Source organism: Paroedura picta, chromosome 8, assembly GCF_049243985.1.
Source record: "Paroedura picta isolate Pp20150507F chromosome 8, Ppicta_v3.0, whole genome shotgun sequence".
Lineage (NCBI taxonomy): Eukaryota > Metazoa > Chordata > Lepidosauria > Squamata > Gekkonidae > Paroedura > Paroedura picta.
The window spans coordinates 54,680,935-54,701,967 of NC_135376.1; the positions used below are offsets into that span (position 1 = coordinate 54,680,935).

General features: G+C 42.6%; 1 protein-coding gene across 2 annotated transcripts in view; it reads right to left on the reverse strand.

Annotated features, from left to right (window-relative positions):
• GFRA1 (GDNF family receptor alpha 1) overlaps positions 1–21,033 on the reverse strand; it is a 445,406-nt gene that overhangs the window by 366,957 nt on the left and 57,416 nt on the right. The gene's annotated exons all lie outside the window — the stretch shown is intronic.

A 21,033-nucleotide genomic window follows, 5' to 3' on the forward strand; every position in this document is an offset into this window, starting at 1 on the left:
AGATACAAAAAGCATTTGCAGAAAATATGAAAGTCAAAACTGTTTATGTCAGGAAATGAGAAGAATATTTTTCAAAACAACATTGTATACAACTGGTTTCAGAGTGATTGGCTTATAATACAAAACTATGTAATGATTAAATAAGCCACCATTTTTAAGCTGGTTTTCAGCTGAAAGCTTTCTTCCAAGAAACATTTAGAGATGTACAAACCAGGTTGAAGCTCAACCTGTCTGTAAAAGGCTCCAACAAAGCTCCCAACTATATCGAGCTGACAAGTAAGGTTGCTAGTGCATTCCTGCTTCTTTGCACCTTCTGGTGCACCTTTAATTATTACTTAGTTTTGTATTATAAGGCAATTACTCTGAAGCCAGTTGTAAACAATGTTGCTTTGAAAAATATCCTTGTCATTTCCTGATGTATATGGTTTTGGCTTCCACGGTTTCTGCAAATGCCTTTTGTAACTTAGATTAGCATGGGTGGCAAAAGTCTCATGGAGAAACATCATATGAAGCACCAAACAACATATGTTTGTTTTTTGTCACTGTTTTCCCACATACAGTTTTACACTCAGGTCCTGAATCCAGCAGGTGAAAAAGCTGCGGCAGGATTTCTCCTGCATTCCAGTGTATGGCTGGACCTGTTTATAATAAAATCAGCAGGTACATGGGACCTTCAGTTTGCAGAGTACTTCAGCATGCTGTCTTGTATTATTATCCTTCCAGCAGTCTGTGCAGTAGTTCAGTATGATCTTCATTTTGCAAAGAAAGGATTGGGAGAACGGAGGCTGAGAGAAAAGAGGTTGCCTAAATGAATTTGCCAAGTGAGTTTGCAGCAGAAGTGAGATTTGAACAAGAGCGTCTTGGATAACAGCACTCAAGAAACTTCATTCTCTTAAAATCCATTGATTGGACAAACCTACATCTTGTGCTCGACCCATACAACAATGCATTTGCAAGAAGTTTTTAAAGTAATCTATTATCATGTAGCTCAAGACACAGTCACAGCATGGTCATCAGTGGTAGCCGCAGATGGGTAGCCATGTTGGTCTGAAGCTACAGTACAAAGTACCAGTCTAGTGGCACCTTTAAGACCAACAATATTTTATTCTGGGGATAAGCTTTTGTGTGCATGTATGCTTCTTCAGATATATTTCTTGAGCAGTAGCCTCAGTTCTTCCACCAGTAGCTTGTCCCTGTTCATGGATGCAAACCAGCTAATCTGTTCTGTTGGTCAGAAGCAGAATATACAATTTTACATACTACTCACAATACACACTTAGGGGGATTGTGTCATGTTCAGAATTGCAGCTCCTGCTCACAAACTGTAATGGAAGATGCAGAGAAAGTACCTATTTTACATCTGTTTTTTCCCACAGGTCAAAGGGTTTAGGCACATCTAGAGATGGCAGTAGCCAAGGGATAGTGTCTGGGTGGCAGGTTGACTTGGACAGAGAGATTGTCGAGAGGCATTTAGCTGCAATGGATGAGTTCAAATCCCCTGGGCTGGATGGAATGCACCCGAGAGTGCTCAAAGAACTTTCCAGAGAACTTGCACAGCCCTTGTCCATCATCTTCGGGACCTCTTTAAGGACTGGAGATGTCCCGGAGGACTGGAAGAGAGCAAACATTATTCCGATCTTCAAAACAGGGAGGAAGGATGACCCGGGAAACTACAGACCAGTGAGTCTGACATCTGTTGTGGGGAAGATAATGGAGCAGATATTAAAGGGAGTGAAGATAATGGAACAGATATTAAAAGGAGTGATATTAAAGGGAGCAGATATTAAAGGGATAAGAACTGAGGGAGTAACAGGTTTGCTGGATTCAAACAATGTGGAAGAGATGCATGCTAAAGCGGGGGTGGGGACACAAATTTTCTGTTTAATACTATATATTATTTTGTTCCTGATCTGTATCTTGTGTTAGTACACCTGGCCAGATTGAAATCTGGCCCAAACTTACATCTTTAAAAATCATGTTTTAAGTAACAGTATTTGGGCCAACTCTGAGAATAAAGAATAAATGTCATCTAGGATTTTAAATAGTAATTTCTCTTTGTTGGCACCAGTAATGAACACATCTAAAACTGGGTTATTAAGGTGATTGCTTCTGAAGCTGTCTCTCTGGGATCCGAATATTCAGGAGAAAATGTCTTTCCTCTGACCGTGCTACAGTAAGTTGGCCCAGCCTTAAGAACTCCTGTGCCATTACTTAACTTACATTACTTATCCTCGCACAAAGTTGCCAAAGATGGGTCAGGGCTGCCAAAGGTCCCCATTATATTTGATCGTAGATTTTCTGTCTAAGCAAGGATGGCACAGTACTTCGCAAGATAACTTGGGAGTGAGGACTGTGCTTGTAGGGGCAGAACTGACAAGCCCTGCTCCACTTGCCAGATGTTGCTTTGGCTGAAGATGTGCAAGCCACTCCTTGCTTGTATCCAGATAACATCATTTATTTATTTAGGTGCTTCTGTCTACTCAGTGCAGAGTCAAAGTGGCTTACAGTGTAAAAACACATGCATGCACACACAACAGAAAAACATGAAATTCTACAAACACATAAACTGGAATTACCCAACCAATCTACCTGCTCACAACAGGCTGAAGGCAGCAGAGATCTTTGGTAGCAACTGTCTGTCCCCAGGCATTTCCTGCTTTGCAGGAGGCCGCTTCCAGGGCTTGGAGGGGAGAAACAGAGTAGGTGGTACTAGCTCTGGGCTTGGCAGCATCCCTCTGTCCCTAGGCGGAAGTCACATCTTGACAAACTGCAGATAAGTCTCAGAAGGCAACACCAAATTTGGTGGTGTACTTGTGCACACCCCCTTGCTCCATGGCTCTTTTCCATCAGCTTGGCTGAGCACTTCCCAGCCTGATCCAACTCCAACTCACTCTGAAGTCTGACTGCAGGCATATTGTTGGATTGGAGCTTGATTGTCCCAGGATTCTGTGTGGAATGAGCAATTTACTGGGATACCTGCGGTCAATTCCCCAGTGAGCTGGAGCATCATCAAGTCAGGAAGTGTTCAGCCTGGTTCAAAGGAAGCAGGAGGAGCTGGCTCAACAACAAACTGAATGCGTGCCTGACCAGGATTTTAATTATAGCTTCTTATGGAGTTTGAATATTGCCTTTGCATCACTGCAGTAAAAAGAAGTGTTCAGGAGGAGGTGGTAAATATTATGTATGGCGTCCCTCTAAGTGTTTCATGCACCAACTTGCATTCCCAAGCAGGCAGCAAAAAAAAGAAAAGGAAAAAAACAGGGTGAGGAAGATCCTAGTGGGCTGTCTGGTTTAGTGGATCACAAATCACTGCAAGTCATTTCACTCAGGCCCCCAGGCCTGATAAGGGCATAAACTCTGAATCCAGGATTGGGGGGGGGGACTGCAAATTAAGGCTTTAAATTATCATTTTTCTTCTCTCTGTATGCGGAGTATATATATTTTTCTCCTTAAATGATTACATGGTCTGGGCCCAGTGTACCTGAGGGCCTCTCTACCTATATCCCTCAAAGATCTTTATGCTCCTCCACCTCCAACTGCCCTGGCTCCAAGGAAGCCCACTTGACCTCAACAAGGGCCAGATCTTTCTCTGTCCTGGTCCCCACCTAGTGGAATGAGCTCCCAGAGGAGATCAAGAGCCTGATGGAATTAGAATAATTCTGCACGACCTGCCAAAGGGAGCTCTTCTGCCAGGCATTTGGCTGAAGTCGACCAAACCTAACAACACCTACTAGGTCCCTGAGCCTCCTTCCCATGAATTCAAATGTCATGAACCAACCAACCATGCGACTGTCAGAATGCTGATGTTATAAATTTAGTTTTCACTGTTTATTGCTATTGTTATTCATGGTTACTGAGTTTTATTGTACTGTTCCTGTTCCCCTAGGTTTCATGTGAACCACCTTGAGCCTCAGGGGAGGGTGGTATATAATTGTAATAAATGAATGAATTAATGAGTAAATAAATAAATCAGCATGTGTCTGACAGACTTTGGGTCAATAAAGACATACCACATTAAACTGGTTAGCTTGGTAATACACAAACATTTTATCATCGGGGAAAAAGATAGGCTTCACCACAAGGGGGCTCCTACACCAAATCTTTAGTATGCGGAATTGACAGGCTTGGCTCTCAACAAGCAACACATGTCATGAGATGTTCCCTCATCATGGGCATTACAGGCCTTGTCCCTGCGTCTGATGATCCACCACGCATCATTATTCTCACAACACCTCAACTGCAAAGAACAACTTAGAGAGATTCCACATTTTCAGTTAGCACATCAGTTATGCTTAAGAGCTGATCCAGACTTTTCACAATAGGCTTCCAATTTACCCCCATCTGCCCAGTGTAAATAGAGAAGGAATCTCTATTTACACTGGGCAGATGGGGGTAAAGATTCAGATTGAGTTCTTAGGTCTTTTTACAAAGTTCTTTGATAAAGCTATTCATATTACAAAATCAATACATTGGTGATTTTCATGGGGTTCAGTGGGAAACACATTTATAGGTGTAACTTCTACTCATCCAACAGGGATTTATTCTATCCCTGAGCAATTAATCAAAAATTAATTTCCCCTGGAATGGGGACACTTTCTCCCTTTTGAAAGTGTCAATCATCAGAAAGGCCAAAGCTGAGAGTGAGCTAAAATTGTCCAGGGAAGCCCACTGTAACAAGAAAAGATTTTTCAGTTATGTGAGGAGCAAACGTAAAGGAGGCAATAGGCCCAATGTTGGGTGTGGATGGACAAACTCTAATGGAGGATGCAGAGAAAGCAGAAAGGCTCAGCGCCTATTTTACATCTGTTTTTTCCCACAGGTCAAAGTGTTTAGGCACATCTAGATATTGCAGTAGCCAAGAGATAGTGTCTGGGTGGCAGGTTGACATGGACAGAGTGGTTGTTGAGAGACATTTAGCTGCACTGGATGAGTTCAAATCCCCTGGGCCGGATGAAATGCACCCGAGAGTGCTCAAAGAACTTTCCGGAGAACTTCAGAACCCTTGTCCATCATCTTCGGGACCTCTTTAAGGACTGGAGACGTCCCGGAGGACTGGAAGAGAGCAAACGTTATTCCGATCTTCAAAAAAGGGAGGAAGGATGACCCGGGAAACTATAGACCAGTGAGTCTGACCTCTGTTGTGGGTAAGATAATGGAGCAGATATTAAAGGGAGCGATCTGCAAACATATAGAACAGTGGTTCCCAACCTTTTTATCACCGGGGACCACTCAACACCAGGGACCACTCACTGGGGACCACTCAACGCCTTTTACTGAGGCCCGGTGGGGGGGGGGTAATTTACTCCTCTACTCTCAACCACTGCCCTAGTGCTCTCTGATCGCTATGGTAGTGTTTAAATATCCCTTCAAAATAAGATACAGACACACCACAACAATGAACATAAGGAACATTTTATTTTCATGAAGGGATGTTTAAACATTACCACTGGGCCTCAGTAAAATTGTTAAGCGTTGAGTGGTCCCCGGTGATAAAAGGTTGGGAACCATTGGCCTAAGGAGATGGAGAGCTCCCCCTAGCTGGCAGTCTTCCATTAGCAGGTGCATTAGGCTGATCCTGCATTGAACAGAGGGCTGGATTAGATGACCTGTATTGCCCCTTCCACCTCTATGATTTGATTCTAACAAGAGTACATACTTGCTCTTTATTTTGGTGGAGAAACCTTAACTGTCTGCCTCTGTCTCCAGATCAGGCCCAGTGTACCTGAGGGACCGCCTCCCTGCCTATGCCCCTAAAAGAGCTCTGCGCTCCACCGCCACCAACCGGCTAATGGTCCCTGGCCCTAAAGAAGTCCGCCTGGTCTCGACCAGGGCCAGAGCATTCTCTGTACTGGCCCCCACCTGGTGGAATGAGCTCCCGGAGGAGATCAGGGCCCTGACGGAGCTTAAACAGTTCCGCAGGGCCTGCAAAAAGGAGCTCCTCCGCCAGGCATTTGGTTGAGACCAGGCACAACCAACAGCGAATGAAGGGCCCCCGCTCCCCCCCTCCCCCCTCCCCCCTCCCCCCTTCCTCCCAGAACTCCACCAGAGCGCTCTGGACCTGTTGTGGTATTGCACCGTTCCATCGTTATATTATTTTATTATACTGTTATACTGTTACATTATTCTGTTATATGGTTACAACCACTGTTATTAATTACTGTATGTTTTAACGAAGACTGTTTCATGTATCGTTGATTAGTTTTAATGTAAACCGCCCTGAGCCTTCGGGGAGGGCGGTATATAAATCTAAATAAATAAATAAATAAATAATGGAGAGAAAAGTCAGAGCCTCTGTTTCTATCCTGTTCACCTCTCCCTAGTACCAACAATCCTATCCACCCGCCAGCATGTGCATGCACAACTGCTGCCACTTGCCCATGTAAGGAAGTCAGGAGGATAGCTGTCTGTTGCAGGGCCAGGACAATAGGCCCTTCTACTGTAAACTGGAGAGCCAGTTTGGTGTAATGATTAAGAGCGGTGACTTCTAATCTGGCATGCCAGGTTCGATTCTGCACTCCCCCACATGCAACCAGCTGGGTGACCTTGGGCTCACCTCAGCACTGATAAAGCTGTTCTGACCAAGCAGTGATATCAGGGGTCTCTCAGCCTCACCCACCCCACAGGGCGTCTATTGTAGGGAGAGGAAAGGGAAGGTGACTATAAACCGCTTTGAGCCTCCTTCGGGTAGAGAGAGGTGGCATATAAGAACCAACTCTTCTTCTTCTTCTACATGCAACTCCAAAATATGCACTGCCTTTCTGCTAGCAGTGCAAAGATTTATTCCTGTTTACCAGGCCCAACATCAAAGAATGAAACACCTGATGAAAACACAAGACCTAAGTGTAAAACCCTCCAAAGTCTGCATGAAGTTCAATGACCAACCGAAAATGGAAAACAATATGCACAGAAATATCATTCCAGATTATTTTGTTGTGTTTAGGAAGACTCACTGCTCAAGTTAGATTATCACAAACAAAGTAATCACTCAAATTACTGCTTCCTCTTCCTGTCCCCTCCTATCTGGGAGAGAGCAAGTTTGGTGTAGTGGTCAGGAGTGCAGACTTCTAATCGGGCATGCCGAATTCAATTCTGCACTCCCCCACATGCAGCCAGCTGGGTGACCTTGGCTCACCACGGCACTGATAAAGCTGTTCTGTCTGAGCAATGATATCAGGGCTCCCTCAGCCTCACCCACCTCTGTGTCTGTTGTGGGGAGAAAGGGAAGGTGACTGTAAACCGTTTTGAGCCACCTTTGAGTAGAGAAAAGTGGCATATAAGAACCAACTTTTCTCTCCTATTGTAAGATTTCCAACCACTATTACAGTATTTGCTGGCGTATAAGACTACTTTCCCCCCTGAAAAACATGCCTCCAAGTGTGTGGGGGGGGGGCGTCCTATACGCTGGGTGCACTTCAGTTGGGGTAAACATAGGTGCCGATAGTGGCCCATAGTACTGTAATGTAATGTAACAAACTCTATATTTTGAGTGGAAATGTTGGGGGGTCATCTTATACGCCGGCAAATAGTAAATGTCAGAAAAAATTCTGATTTAATTCAGTCTATTTATGGTATTTGTTAAATTAGTGGCTTGGACCCGAAGATCTTGATTGGTCATTTTAACTATACCTTTGTAATCTTCAGGTAAATGCTATAAAAGTTTGAAAGAGAAAAGACACATGTGTAAAATTGAATTGGTGATCTAGATGTGACTGGGTAATTTCCTACAATGTGGCATTTGTTTACCTCTATGTTTAACTCTTTTCAAACATTAAGGAAGATGTGATGGACAAACACCTGCTATCTAAAGTTATATCAGCCCTAAGTAATTGCTAATGGTTCTAGAAAATGACAGCTCTTCAAGCAGGCCCTAAGGGTAGGTCTGTCAGTGGCAGCTGTCATTGTGCAGTTTTTACTGTTGTAACCTGCTACGAGCCAGATCTGCATCGGGTAAGAAACTGAATAAATAATAGTAATAGTAATAATACACTGAAGCAGTCGGTGCGAGCTTAAATGGACTCCGGGGAATGGTAGAGGACAGGAAGGCCTTGGAGGATCATTGTCCATGGGGTCGCGGTGGGTCGGACACGACTTCGCACCTAACAACAACAAATAATACAATGACCAGAGAAGCATATATTGAAGTATAGTTATTCCTGACAGAACTTGCAGAGTATTCAGCTGTGTTATTGCCTTCTTCCTGCCTGCAGGTTACAAGGGCTGGAGGAGATCCATGGGGTAACTGGAAGAACAAGGGCCAAAGACTTCTTGGCCCTGGATTCCAGTCCTTCAATTCAAGCCTGCAGCTTGCAGCCTGGGGCCTGCAATTGCTGCCTACAGGACAAAAGGACCTGCCCAGGATGTGATTTATTTGTTTGCTTGTGATTTATTTGTTTGCTTTGATTCTTTAATTTTTGTAAGCCACTTGGAGTTCCTTAGGAGAAAAGTGACCTAGAAACACCTTAAAAATAAATGCTTCTTCATTATTCTCCTCAAACCCCCCTTTTGTCTCAACAGATCTTTATATTATGCAAGTCTCCTCTTTCTCAGTTTGCAACAGGAACATAACAGGAACATTGATGGGTAGAAACATTATTTTTAATAGTGGGATTTGGGCTTCCTAGTTGCTGATATCTAAATACTAGCAGAAAGGAGAAAAATCTGAAAACTTTTTTTAAAACCCTGGTTAAATCCTTTCCCCCCCAAACAATAGCTTCTGCACACGCTCAGATGGCTTACGTGAGCATCCTCCTGGGTCTTCACACATTCGCAGCTCCTGACTAGGCAGGCGGGCAGCTCCCCTGGGGCCCTGCTACTGATGCAGAAGTTGCCAGGGGCCCTGCTATTGCAATGGGGGGGGAGGAGAGAGGGGAGGAGGTGGTTTACAGAGAAGGAGTGGTGGGGGAAAGGACGATGAAGGAAGGCTGAGAAAGAAGAATTGCTGAAGAAAGAAATGAGGCTGAGAAGAGGTGGAAGAAAAAACAGGCCTGAGGGAAGATTGACATGGAAGGGGCAGTGGGAGAAGGAAAGGGGAGTTTGTAACAGAAAAGGTGGAGGAAGGGCAAAATTGGGAGATTGAAAGGGAGGGGGGAGGTGAGGGAAGACTGACAGAGAATGGGTAGGAAAGACAGACAGGGGGGCACTGATAGACAAGGGGGGACAAGGAAGGAAGCAAAGGCAGGGGAAATGGGATGCCCCATCCCCACAAGTTCCTTGCAGGTCCCTGCTTGGGAACTCCTACTTATCAATCTTCCCTTTCCAGAAATCTTTCAGCAAACTTCAGTTTGACAGTCCGGTTTCATCTGTCCAGTGTAAGAGATTCGCTCATGTAGGCTTCTAGCCAGAAAAATATCCAGACTGCAGACATATGCAAAATCATATACATTACTCACTCCAAAATATCACAGAGTTGTGCAAGTTGCCCAGGTCAGAAGTGCCTTGCTACACTTTCATAGTTAAAGGCTGTTTCAGGTAAATTAGCAGGTTGGCAATTTAGCAATGCATGCACCCAAAGAGCCTCAAGAATACAAGAGTGATACAATAAACTATTTAACAGTCAATAGGGTTAAAATGCAACGTATTTTTATTGGCAATGCTTTCTGTGATGTGTGCTAATATCCCTTATGTATTGAAGTTGGAAGGTCTCATGAGTAAAGATAGCCAGATGGAGACTCTCCTTAAATACTTAACTTGGCTAAGGAGAATGGATGATTTTATGATCTTTGTTTACAATTACAATACCTTGGAATGCACTACTTTAACCACTCACACAGCTGATACAGACCTCAAAACAACCACTTCATAGGGAAATACAGGGAGGTTGCAGGAGGGAAGAATTTTGCTGACAGCCCCCAGACTAACAACTCCTGCTGTAATGAAACTCCCCAGATATAAAGGGGATGCTCTAGTTTCCTGATGAAACCATTTCCAGCAGATAATCACATTCCAGCAGATAATCACATTCCTATATTTTCAGATATTTCAGGAACTGAGAAACAGAGAATGAGGGGAGTGATAGAAGTCAGAATGCGAGTCCAGACCCAGATTCAAATCACCTTTCAGCCAAGAGGTTCACTGGGTGGCCTTCATCACTCTCCCTCAGCATAACCTGTTTCACAGTGTTGCTTCTGAAGATAAAATCAGAGATGGGAGAACCTGTATATATTTTACTCTGTGTGTATGTGTGTGTTAACAATGATGCAAAAAAAAAAAAAAAAAAAACCAGTAGTGACTTCTGGGGAAATGTAGGCATGAAGGTTGTTTGAAAAAAATACTATTTTTAAAAAGGAGTTAAAGCATTTATTTATTTCCTGAATATTTTGCATGCTGCTTGTATGATCTGATCTCCACAGAATTACAATTCAGAGGTGATATTTCCACTCCTTTCAATGAAACAACAAAAATGTTTATAGGCACACACTCCCAGCTTCAGTCCCCATATATCCAGGCAGCAAGGATGGGAAAGACTTCTGCACATGACCCTGAAAAGCTGCTACCAGAGTAGACCAATGTAAATAGATGGTCAAAAATATATAAAATATATGAAGAAGAAATAGTTGATTTTATACCCTGCTTCTCACTACCAAAGGAGTCTCAAAGTGACTTGCAATCACTTTCCCTTCCTCACAGAATCACAGAATCATAGAGTTAGAAGGGGCCATACAGGCCATCTAGTCCAACCCCCTGCTCAACGCAGGATCAGCCCTAAGCATCCTAAAGCGGTGGTCCGCCAGCTTTTTTAGGCTGAGGACTGGGGGAGAGGGCGATCCAGCTGCAAACACGCATGTGTGGCATTTTGTGCATTCATGCATGTGTGGCAGGTCTGCGAATGCGTGTTTGCGCCATGCGTGGCCACAAATGTGCATGTGCGGCACTTCCACGCATGCACGGCACTTCCACGTATGCACACATGCGTGAAACTGTTGCACATGCGCAGACCTGCTGCACATGCGTGTTTGCGCCGGCGGCCGCACTTCCCCCCTCCCGCAAAAAGAAACTTGCCAGGCCGCTTTGGCGACCAAGTTGCTTGCAGCCTGGGAAGTTTCTAATTGCGGGGGGGGGGGGGGGAAGGGAGCTGCATCCACATTTCCCCACAAGCATCCACATCTCACCACAACAGACACCCTGTGAAAGTAGGTGAGGCTGATAGAGTTCTGAGACAACTGTGACTGGCCCAAGTTCACCCAGCTGGCTGCATGTAGAGGAGTGGGGAATCAACTCTGTTTCCCTAGATTAGTGGCCATTGCTCTTAACCACTACACCATACTGGCTCACAGAGAGACAGCTTCATACGTATGCTCCGATTCTGACGAATTATTTTATACATTTTTATAAATGCTGATCTAGTATTCAATTTTCACCATATAGGGGATCATATTTATGTGGAAAAGTGGTATTAAAATGTTTTTAAATAAATTCTCAACATTCCAGATTAACCATTTCTGTCCCATTGAGGTTCCACCATAACCCTAAATGTGGAGGCGTAGAACAGGTTCCTAGCTAGAGAACTCGATTTTCACAGAAAAACAAGCATCTCCAAGCTTCTTGTTTCCTTAGTCATTTTCTACAATGAATATTTAGATTAGGTCCCACATTCTCTTTTGCATGTTTTGTGTGGCTTGTGAAAGTTGCAGGCAAAATATGAGATCTGAACTGGTGTAACTTCAGTGGGTGTAAGCCAAATGAACAAATCTGAAAGCATGAGACAAAGAAAACAGAGGAATGAGGATACAACCAGCAGGAATAAGATGAGTTACTAGCTGCCTCGACAGCCCACACATGGAAATGTACATAATTAGGATACTTGCAGACAAAGTCCACACCCATCAAACTCTAGTTGCCACTCAAATCATGTCCCTAGGGATTCTGTCATCTTATATATGCACTTCTCGATGGTGTGCATAGTAAAGAGGAGAAGGGAAAGCACAGCCGGAGAACTATCTGAATGAGGATTTCATGGCATTAATGGGAACTGGATTTATAATGGTAAGTGGCTGATAAGATGCAGGTTCTTCAGGCAATTTAGTTACTTTGGGGAAACAAGAAGAGTCATTGAGGACAGAAACATAAATGTGGAAACGAGTTCTATTATTCAGCCATGGGGGCGGGGGGAGATAGTGTTGAATGCTCCAAAAGGACGTATCCTCATAATACAGAAAACTCCCAGCATGCATTGGCAATACAGCATGCCCTCTAGTGGAGGGTGGATAATGGATTACAGCTGTCTCTATGGTTCATGAGGATTAAGATTCAAATCATGGATTTTACAATGAACACACCCACCCCATCCTATTATCTTAATCTACTGTTCCAGAATCTGTTCCAGGGGTAGTTTCATAATTTAGATGGGCAGAATTGGTGAATGCTTAAATTGTCTGATCAATTATCATTCTTCTGGGTTATGAGTTCAAAGAAAGCCTTTGCAAGTATAGAATAAATATTTTGTCTAGCCTGTTTTCCTGTGACAGCTAAGAGACCAACCACTACTATTGCAGTATTACAGACTGGAAAAAGAGAGAAATGACTAACTGGGATCAAGAGCAGTTTTGTATAAAGTCTTCTTTGAATTAAGTTAATTGTCTTTATCAACTTTTTTTACATTTCTTATTGTCAGTAAATTGACCAAAGTTCAGTGTGCAAAACTACAGGCAGCTGACTACAGCCCCATTCTAGAGCAACCCTGTTCTAGAATACTTTTGGAGCAAATTACACAAAACATGAATAATTAATTGTCCAGGAAGCCAGGTCATATGAGGCTTTCAATCCATAAGTATTTTGTTGTCCTTTTAAGGGTGCCAGTGCAGAGATCTGTATCTTTTCCATTGCCAAAATAAACAGGTCTAGAGGCTGAAGTCCAAATGCTCAAATTCTGATTTTTGGACAATGCTAGAACTAGTAATGCAGCTTTAAACTGAAATAATTATTTTCAGAAATAAGACCGATCTCTAGTTGCCAGCAGTTTTAATTTCAATACATTAGCATATAACAAAACTATACATGTTTCATGCCTCGAAAGCAGAATTTGTAAGTATTCCAAAAGTGTGTAAAGTACCATCAAGTCACAGCCCACCACGAGCTCTTTTGGGAGTGGCAGACAAAAAATCTAACAAACAAACCAACCAACCAACTAACTAACAACTAACTAACTAACTAACTAACTAACTAACTAACTAACTAACTAACTAACTAACTAACGGCAATCCCAGCAAGGGGCTTTCAAAGCAAGTGAGTCACAGGGATGGTTTGCCACGGCCCTCTTCTGTAGTGGTCTCCCTTCTAAGTACCCACCCTGCTTAACTCCTGAAATCGGATGAGATCTGGCTACTATACCAGGCTGTCTTCCCTCCCAAGTACATTCCATATAATACACAAAAATATGCTAAATCTTTTCCCAAGCCATGAAATCACTTTAACGTCTTTGTGGCCAATTTAAAGAACTACACGCCTGACACTGATCCAGTGACTCAAGGAAAATTAAGCATCAATTAATCAACCAATGTTATCTTTTATTCATTACCATATCAGATTTTGATTATCTTGTTAATATAATAACTACTGTATTGGAACGTACACTTGGAGAAAGGATGGAACTGGCCAAGATGGTTAACGGTAATATGGAGAATTAGTATTGCTTCAACACTCTTACCTGCTCAGATAATCAAACTATGTATCAGATAAGCTAAAATTATTCTGCCCAAATTGCTCTGAATACAACATCAATATTTTAAGGTATCACCAGGTGGGGCACCAAGGTGAAAACCTGACATTATATGAAAGCTGACCAAGCATACAATCATACTATTTTGGATTTTATAGTACAATTATGACAAATAATTTTTTTTAATTGCCTCTTCACTTTGATTCCTGACTTGTATACCATGATTTTTTCATCATGTATTGTCATGTAGTTCTTTTGACTCCAATGTTTATAAAACTGCAATCCTAAATAGGATTGAAATTAATGTGTTTATAATGACATAACTATTTAGGATTGCATTTTCAGTATCCTTGGTGACGCCAAATTGCCATGTTTCCTTCCTAGATGAGTATGTGTGAATTAGCTCCATTCAGAAGTCTACCAACATGTCAACAAGACCAACTAACCTGTGTGTTTGTTTTTGGGAAAGGTTTATGAAGATTAATAATAGTGTCTCCTTCATATTGTGATGTAATGATTTGTGATTGCCTGGTATCCTTTGTTTGCTTTTGTTCATTTTAAAACATTGTCATGTGATACAGCTGCATTTCATTTTCAGTTGTATTTTACATATTTAATATTTAATATTTAATACAAGGACAGAACAATTATTTAAGACTAGCTTCATAGCCTGTTCCTAAGAACGGCAGCGTAAGTTGGCTTTGGGCCGCAGCTCGCAGCCAAATCAAGTGGGGCGGGCGGGGGCTGGGCAGCTCATTAGCAGGGCGAAACAGAGCTCCTTAGCAGGCAGGCAGTCAGCAGGCCCAGCCTAGCAGGCCAGGAGGCCCTCGTTAGCTAGCCCTCCACCGCGACCCTTTGTCCAGGGCCCTCTCACCTGCTGCTGGCTCCAGGCACTGAGGTGTCTGAGAGCAAAGAGGCTAGAGTCCAGGAGGACGGATGGTGGGAGCTGCAGGGGCAGGGCCAATCAGGACAAGGCTGGCTGCACCCTGATTGTCCCTATTCCAACTTGGACAGCTGGACATGTCCCACCCCTAGGCTGTTTCAGAAATATATAGAGGAACAACAATGGATAAGGATTATATCCATTGTTGTATATATTATATGGAACAGTGGTCATCTTGGCACTGGAGAGACCATGTTTGAGTTCCCCCTCTGCCATGGAAGCTCGCATGGTGACCTTGGGCCAGCCATCCTTTCTCAGCCTAACCTACCTCACAGGGTTGTTGCAATGGAGGATAAGAGAATGATGTAAACTGCTTTGGGAAGAAAAGGCAGGGTATGAATGAAGAAAATAATAAGATTTATATCAAAAAGAGCTGTGATGTGGTTCGCAATGTTAGTAAAATAATCCATAGTGATAAAATAAACAGTTAAAAAGAATTGTTACACAAATATGAATATTACTAGTGACTAGTGATGAGTAAACTCCCACCATATATAAGACTGAATTTGCGTTATGACTCCAACATGCAGGCATTTTAATCCATCCTCTTGGCTGGATTTCTGTAATTCGCTCCATGTGTGCCTACCCTTGTCCTTGACCCGGAAGCTCCAGCTGGTGCAGAATGCAGCTGCTAGGGTCCCCACTGATAAATCTTGGAGGACCCATATCCAGCCTATGCTGAGGCAGTTGCATTGGTAGCCAGTCCTGGCCCAGATCAAGTTCAAGGTTTTGGTGTTGACCTTTAAGGCCATCCCTGGCTTGGGCCCTGCCTGAGGGACCACTTGTCTCCTTGTTGCCCCCTACAGGTCTCTCCGCTCTGTGGTTGAAATCTACTGGAGGTCCCTGGCCCTAAAGAAGCATGTCTGGCCTTGACCTGGACCAGGGCCTTTTTGGTCCTGGCCCTGACCTGGTAAAATGAGCTCCTGGGAGAGCTGAGGGCCCTGACAGAACTATCATAGTTCTGGCCTGAAAAATGAAGCTCCTCCGCCAGGTCTTTGGTTGAGATCAGAGCCATAAACAATGGGAGACCCTCCTCAGGTTACATGGTAACATCTAGCATACCCCATCCTGGGAGGTGGATGGCTGTGGGGATGGAGGGAGGGCCTATATCACCAATCTTGTTTTATCTTCATTTTAGCTTATTGTTATGTTATGTTCTATTATGGGATGGTTTTTTTATCATGTTCTATTGGGGGTTTTATATTGTACCCTGCCATGAGTCCCTAGAGAGTGGTGGGCTAAAAATCTAATAAATAAATAAGTATCCTGAATCACTAGATATTATTGGAGCTGCTACTTGAAGACATCCAATTCCCAGTCCAAAGTCAGTCAGAATGCCTATCCAGCTATCCCAGTTTTCGGTTCCAGTTAGTCAAGTCTGGCACACATGGTCCTCCTCTCCTCTATTCTATAGTCACTACTCCCCCATAAAGTAGGTTAGGCTGAGAATGACTGACCCCACACAGTAGGAGGAAGACTCTGCTTATTATCAGTCTTTCCACCACACTGGCTTGCCTCACTGTATGACTCACTTGAGACCTATTAAGTCATCTCAATGGGACATGAGAGCAATGAACATCCCTCAGATTTTGCCCTTAATGTGAAGGAAAATAGGTTATTTTAATCATTCTGGTTGCATTTCTTATTGTTTATGTAGTTAACTGCCTCAGGAAGATTCTGGAGAAATTTGGGGAAATAAATGCTTTCAGATAATCAAAATGATCTGGAATAATTACATATTTATATTGCTTGGGTAGGTTTTAATTGGTGTACTTACATTTATTTTAGATTAATGGAATTTGGATTGCTGTCATTTTTCTCCTTGGTTCAGAAGGTGAGACAATATTTCATACTTTTAGTCTTTCTAGAGATGCTGAACAATTTAATGTTAAGAAAATGGAAACTGAACAAATTCTATAAAAGTTGCTTTGGCAAACAAATACCACTCGTGGCATTAACACGACATTAACACTCGTGATGTTTACCGATGTGTATTTATTCCCAGCTTGCTGCTGGGGGGTAAACGGTAATGACTGGGGAAGGCACTGGCAAACCACCCCGTATTGAGTCTGCCATGAAAACGCTAGAGGGCGTCACCCCAAGGGTCAGACATGACTCGGTGCTTGCACAGGGGATACCTTTACCTTTACCTTTATTTATTCCATGTATAATTCTGTTTAACCACAATGCACTTACAGCTATGGACAAAAGTTCTGTTAGTCTAAATGTAGAAAGGAATAATATTTACTCTTCAAGAAAATCCAAATCTAGACTTCTTCTAGACTTGTGTTAACCTCTGTTGGACTCCCCACACAAAATGTGACACTTGGAGAAACCTTTTTAGAATACTTTTTAGAACACTAGTGTTCAAGGGCAGGAGGTTCATTTGCTCTTATTATAATGGCCAATTTTGGTGTTTTTGACCTTGAAGACAAAATTTGGCAAAATTTGCCTTCCAAGCTTGCAGGAAGAACGGATTAGAATATATAGATATAATCAGATGATATCTTCATATCTCGGTAGTGGATATTTACATGGATGCATGATGCCTATACAATCCAGTGAACATACTGGACATTATGTAGGGACTTCCCAGTTTCTTAGATGGAAAGAGAGCTGCTCAATGGCAACAACTCCAAGAACCGTTATGGATGAGAAACTGCATGTGAACACTATAAACCAAATTAATTACAATATGTTTCTCTCCTGTGTAAGAGAATGTACAGCCCTGGAAATGGAAATACTGGATCACTACCATCCATTCATTTCCATCAGCTAGATCTTTTTTTTCTTTTTATCCTTTCTATCAAATTTACATTGCAATCCTACAGAGGTTTACTCAGAAGTGAGTCCTGCTGCCTTCCAGGCAAGTTTGCTCAGGATTGCAGGCTTAATGTTCATTTTTTAGCTTCTTGCTCTCCATGAGACCCCAGCCTACTCAGAATTCATCCTTGACTTACTTACCAAGAACAGTAAACAGTGTTCCATTTGGTTCCTCTCCAGATATTTGCTCAGCTTGAAAATATTCCTTAGTTGTCATGGGCACAAATGCTAGTGGCCCTTCTCAGAAAGCCAGCTTGGTATAGTGGCAGCTTTGATTCCCCTCCACATGTAGCCAGCTGGGTGACCCTGGGCCAGTCACTGTTCTCTGACTCAGCTTCACCTACCACACTGGGTGTCTGTTGCATGGGAGGACAGGTAGGAAGTGGCTTTGAGACTCCTTCTGGTAGTATAAAGCATGGTACAAAACCCAGTTCGTCTTCTTCTTCTTCTCCCTTTATCATATACCTAATTATATACATTATATTATTATTATTATAGTTATTATTATAGTTATTATAGTTATTATTATGAAATTAAATGACAGCCAGCCGTATGTCAGCAGTTGGTCGGCCAGCCAGTTTTGCTGTAACTCCTGGCATGAGCAGTGGTCTTCAGCATTTCCAATCCCAGGAATGCTTGAGTCGCACACATGCGATAGGAAGTTTCTTCTTTTTTCTTGATAAGGAGGTGGCGTCAGGCAATAGCAATGTTTGTATTTTTAGAAAATTGTATTTTAAAGTAATGTGTTTTTCAGTAATTCTGAAGCTTAAGATTGTATAGTTTAAGTTTTGTAAAATTTTCAATGATATGCTTTCTATGTTGTAACGTACCCTGAGTGTTTGGGAAAGGATGGAATAGAAAATAAAGCCTTTGATATGTTGGGATAGGGAGTGCCAGAGTTAGGATCCCAGCAGGGTCAAGACCTGGGAACACATCCAGAGAACAGATTCGTGTCATAGTCAGGAACTAACCCAAAGTCATCTCTATGGAAGAAGTCTCCCCCCCCCCCCCCGAACTACACCGGTAGCCTCTCCCTCTCAGCAGGTGGACAAACAGGAGGCCTGGTACATACCCTTTTTACACATGAATTGCAGCAGTTTCTTCCAAAAGGTAACAAAAATAGTTCCTCAGGTATGGCTCTGCAACTGAACTAAAATTCCTGGCCCATGGGCTGAAGAACAATGGAACTGAAGAACATTTCAGGATTCTTTGAAGAGTTCAATATCTCTGTGCAGCAGGCATATTTTCCATCCCTGCTGTATTCTTGAAGAAGAGTCACGCCACCTGGTGGCAGGAGAACAAAGGCAGGTTTTGTCCCAAGTGCAGCATTTTATTTTTCTACACAAAAGTAACAAATACTTATATGGAAGAAAGTAAAGGGATGCATTCAATGACGTTACAGACTGGAACCTGCCCCCTATCCTGGTGGCCCCACAGATGACTTGAATCAAACTGAAGAAACACCCCTTGGAGACTTGTATAGTTAGAATGTGGAAATTGCCAGACTTAATTTAGTTGTCTGTACTAATCTACATGCCAAAGTTAACAAATCCTGATGTTTATGTGACAGCCCTTATGTTCCAGTAGGTAGGGATAGAACAACTTATAGTATAAGCAAACTGGGTGCTTGTAAAGAACTGAAAATAGTTTAGAAATCCCTTTCTACCATGTAAAATCTCCTCCGCCAGTAGTCTGTGAAACCTCAGGGGGTTGAACAAGCAAATTTTCCTGTCCTCCCTTTACTATACTCTTAATTACTTTCAACATTAGGTGCTTCTGAAACTTATTTAGTTCTCTTTAAGCCTAGGGTTCCCCCCTCTCAATTTTTCTCCTTTTGATTAATGTACAAAATTATATGCTTCTGGAGATCTGTGGACTCGTCTAAATATGTAGAAACTTCTAGCAGATCTGCAGATGGCCACTTTTGCTGCTTCTGTTGTCATAATGGGCAGCAGCCAGTTTACTGTTCCCTACAAGACAAACTGGGAGAGCATTATGAATCACAAGTGGGGGGGAATAAACAATTTGGAAATCCCATCAAAAGCCCCCCTCCATCCAATGCCCATGGACAGGCTTCAGCAAGCTGATTCCTGTCTTATTTTTAGTATATCCACTCCACGGTAAGCCCGCTGGTGAATACAGTACAGTTAGTTCAGGATGATGCAATTGAGGAAATGTAGCCCCAGATTCTAATCCAGGGGTAGTCAACCTGTGGTCCTCCAGTTGTCCATGGACTACAATTCCCATGAGCCCCTGCCAGCGTTTGCTGGAGGACCACAGGTTGACTACCCCTGTTCTAATCCATTTTACCAATGAGTAACGGGGTAAGAAAAAGGATAAAAACTTTCCAAAGGGCTCCAGAAAATATGACACTGAGTTTTAAAAAGATTTATTGTAAAAGCCTCTAATTATCACTTCTGAATGTATAATATCTGCCATAAAATCCTAACCATTTCCAGAATGTCTGATCAGGAGACATTTCCCCCAAATTTGAAAAAACTCAGCATAATTTTTCTTTGCATCTCTTGTTTCTTCCAAAAATATGGATTATATATGGTTTAAAGCCACACAAGGATAATAGCACTAATAAGGATTATATATGTATTCTGTTATGTGCAACAATGGATCACAGGCAAGACCCAATGGCACCCTTCCACATGCTGAAGGTATCTTCCTTTCACCAGAGTTCCATTTTAGACATCATGCCAAAGCACTGAAGTAAACCCAAAGCTTAGGAAAAGACACAAATGACTCATTGCACGAGTGGAAGCAGACGTAATGCTATTGGTCTTTGTACAGCACTGCAAAGACTCTTGGGCAAGCTGGTGCACAGCTGTCTGCAGAGGAGCACAAGCAGCTATTTTCTGTTCACTCAGGAGTCACTGCATCCAAGCCCATAATTCCAAACCATACATTTGGATGTACTCATTGTCCATTCAATGACCATTTCATTTTAGATTATAATTCTATTATACTTGAGCAACATCAAACACATTTTTAAATTTTATTTATTTATTTCTTACATTTCTATAACGCCCTCTCTTGTGGCTCAGGGTGGTTCACAAAGAACATGAAACCAATAATATATGGCATCAACATGGTAACGTGGTAATTGCACCCATCGACTACATCCATCAGGCAACATGAATGTCCATAACTTAGAAAATTTAGTGTTTGTTTATCAATTCTACCATAAGCCTACAGACTGGTCAAATTTTGGAGGGTCCCATAGTTGTTGTTAGTTTCACTGGCCCGCAACTAATGCTAGAAGAAGAAGAAGAAGAAGAAGAAGAAGAAGAAGAAGAAGAAGAAGAAGAAGAAGAAGAAGAAGAAGAAGAAGAAGAAGAAGAAGAAGAAGAAGAAGAAGAAGAAGAAGAAGAAGAAGAAGAAGATGGTTCTTATATGCCGCTTTTCTCTACCCGAAGGAGGCTCAAAGCAGCTTGCAATCGTCTTCCATTTCCTCTCACCACAACAGACACCTTGTGAAGTACATGAGGCTGAGAGAGCCCTGATATTCCTGCTCAGTCAGAGCAGTTTTCTCAGTGCCATGGCGAGCCCAAAGCCACCCAGATGGTTGCATGTGGGGAGTGTGGAATCAAACCCAGCTCGCCAG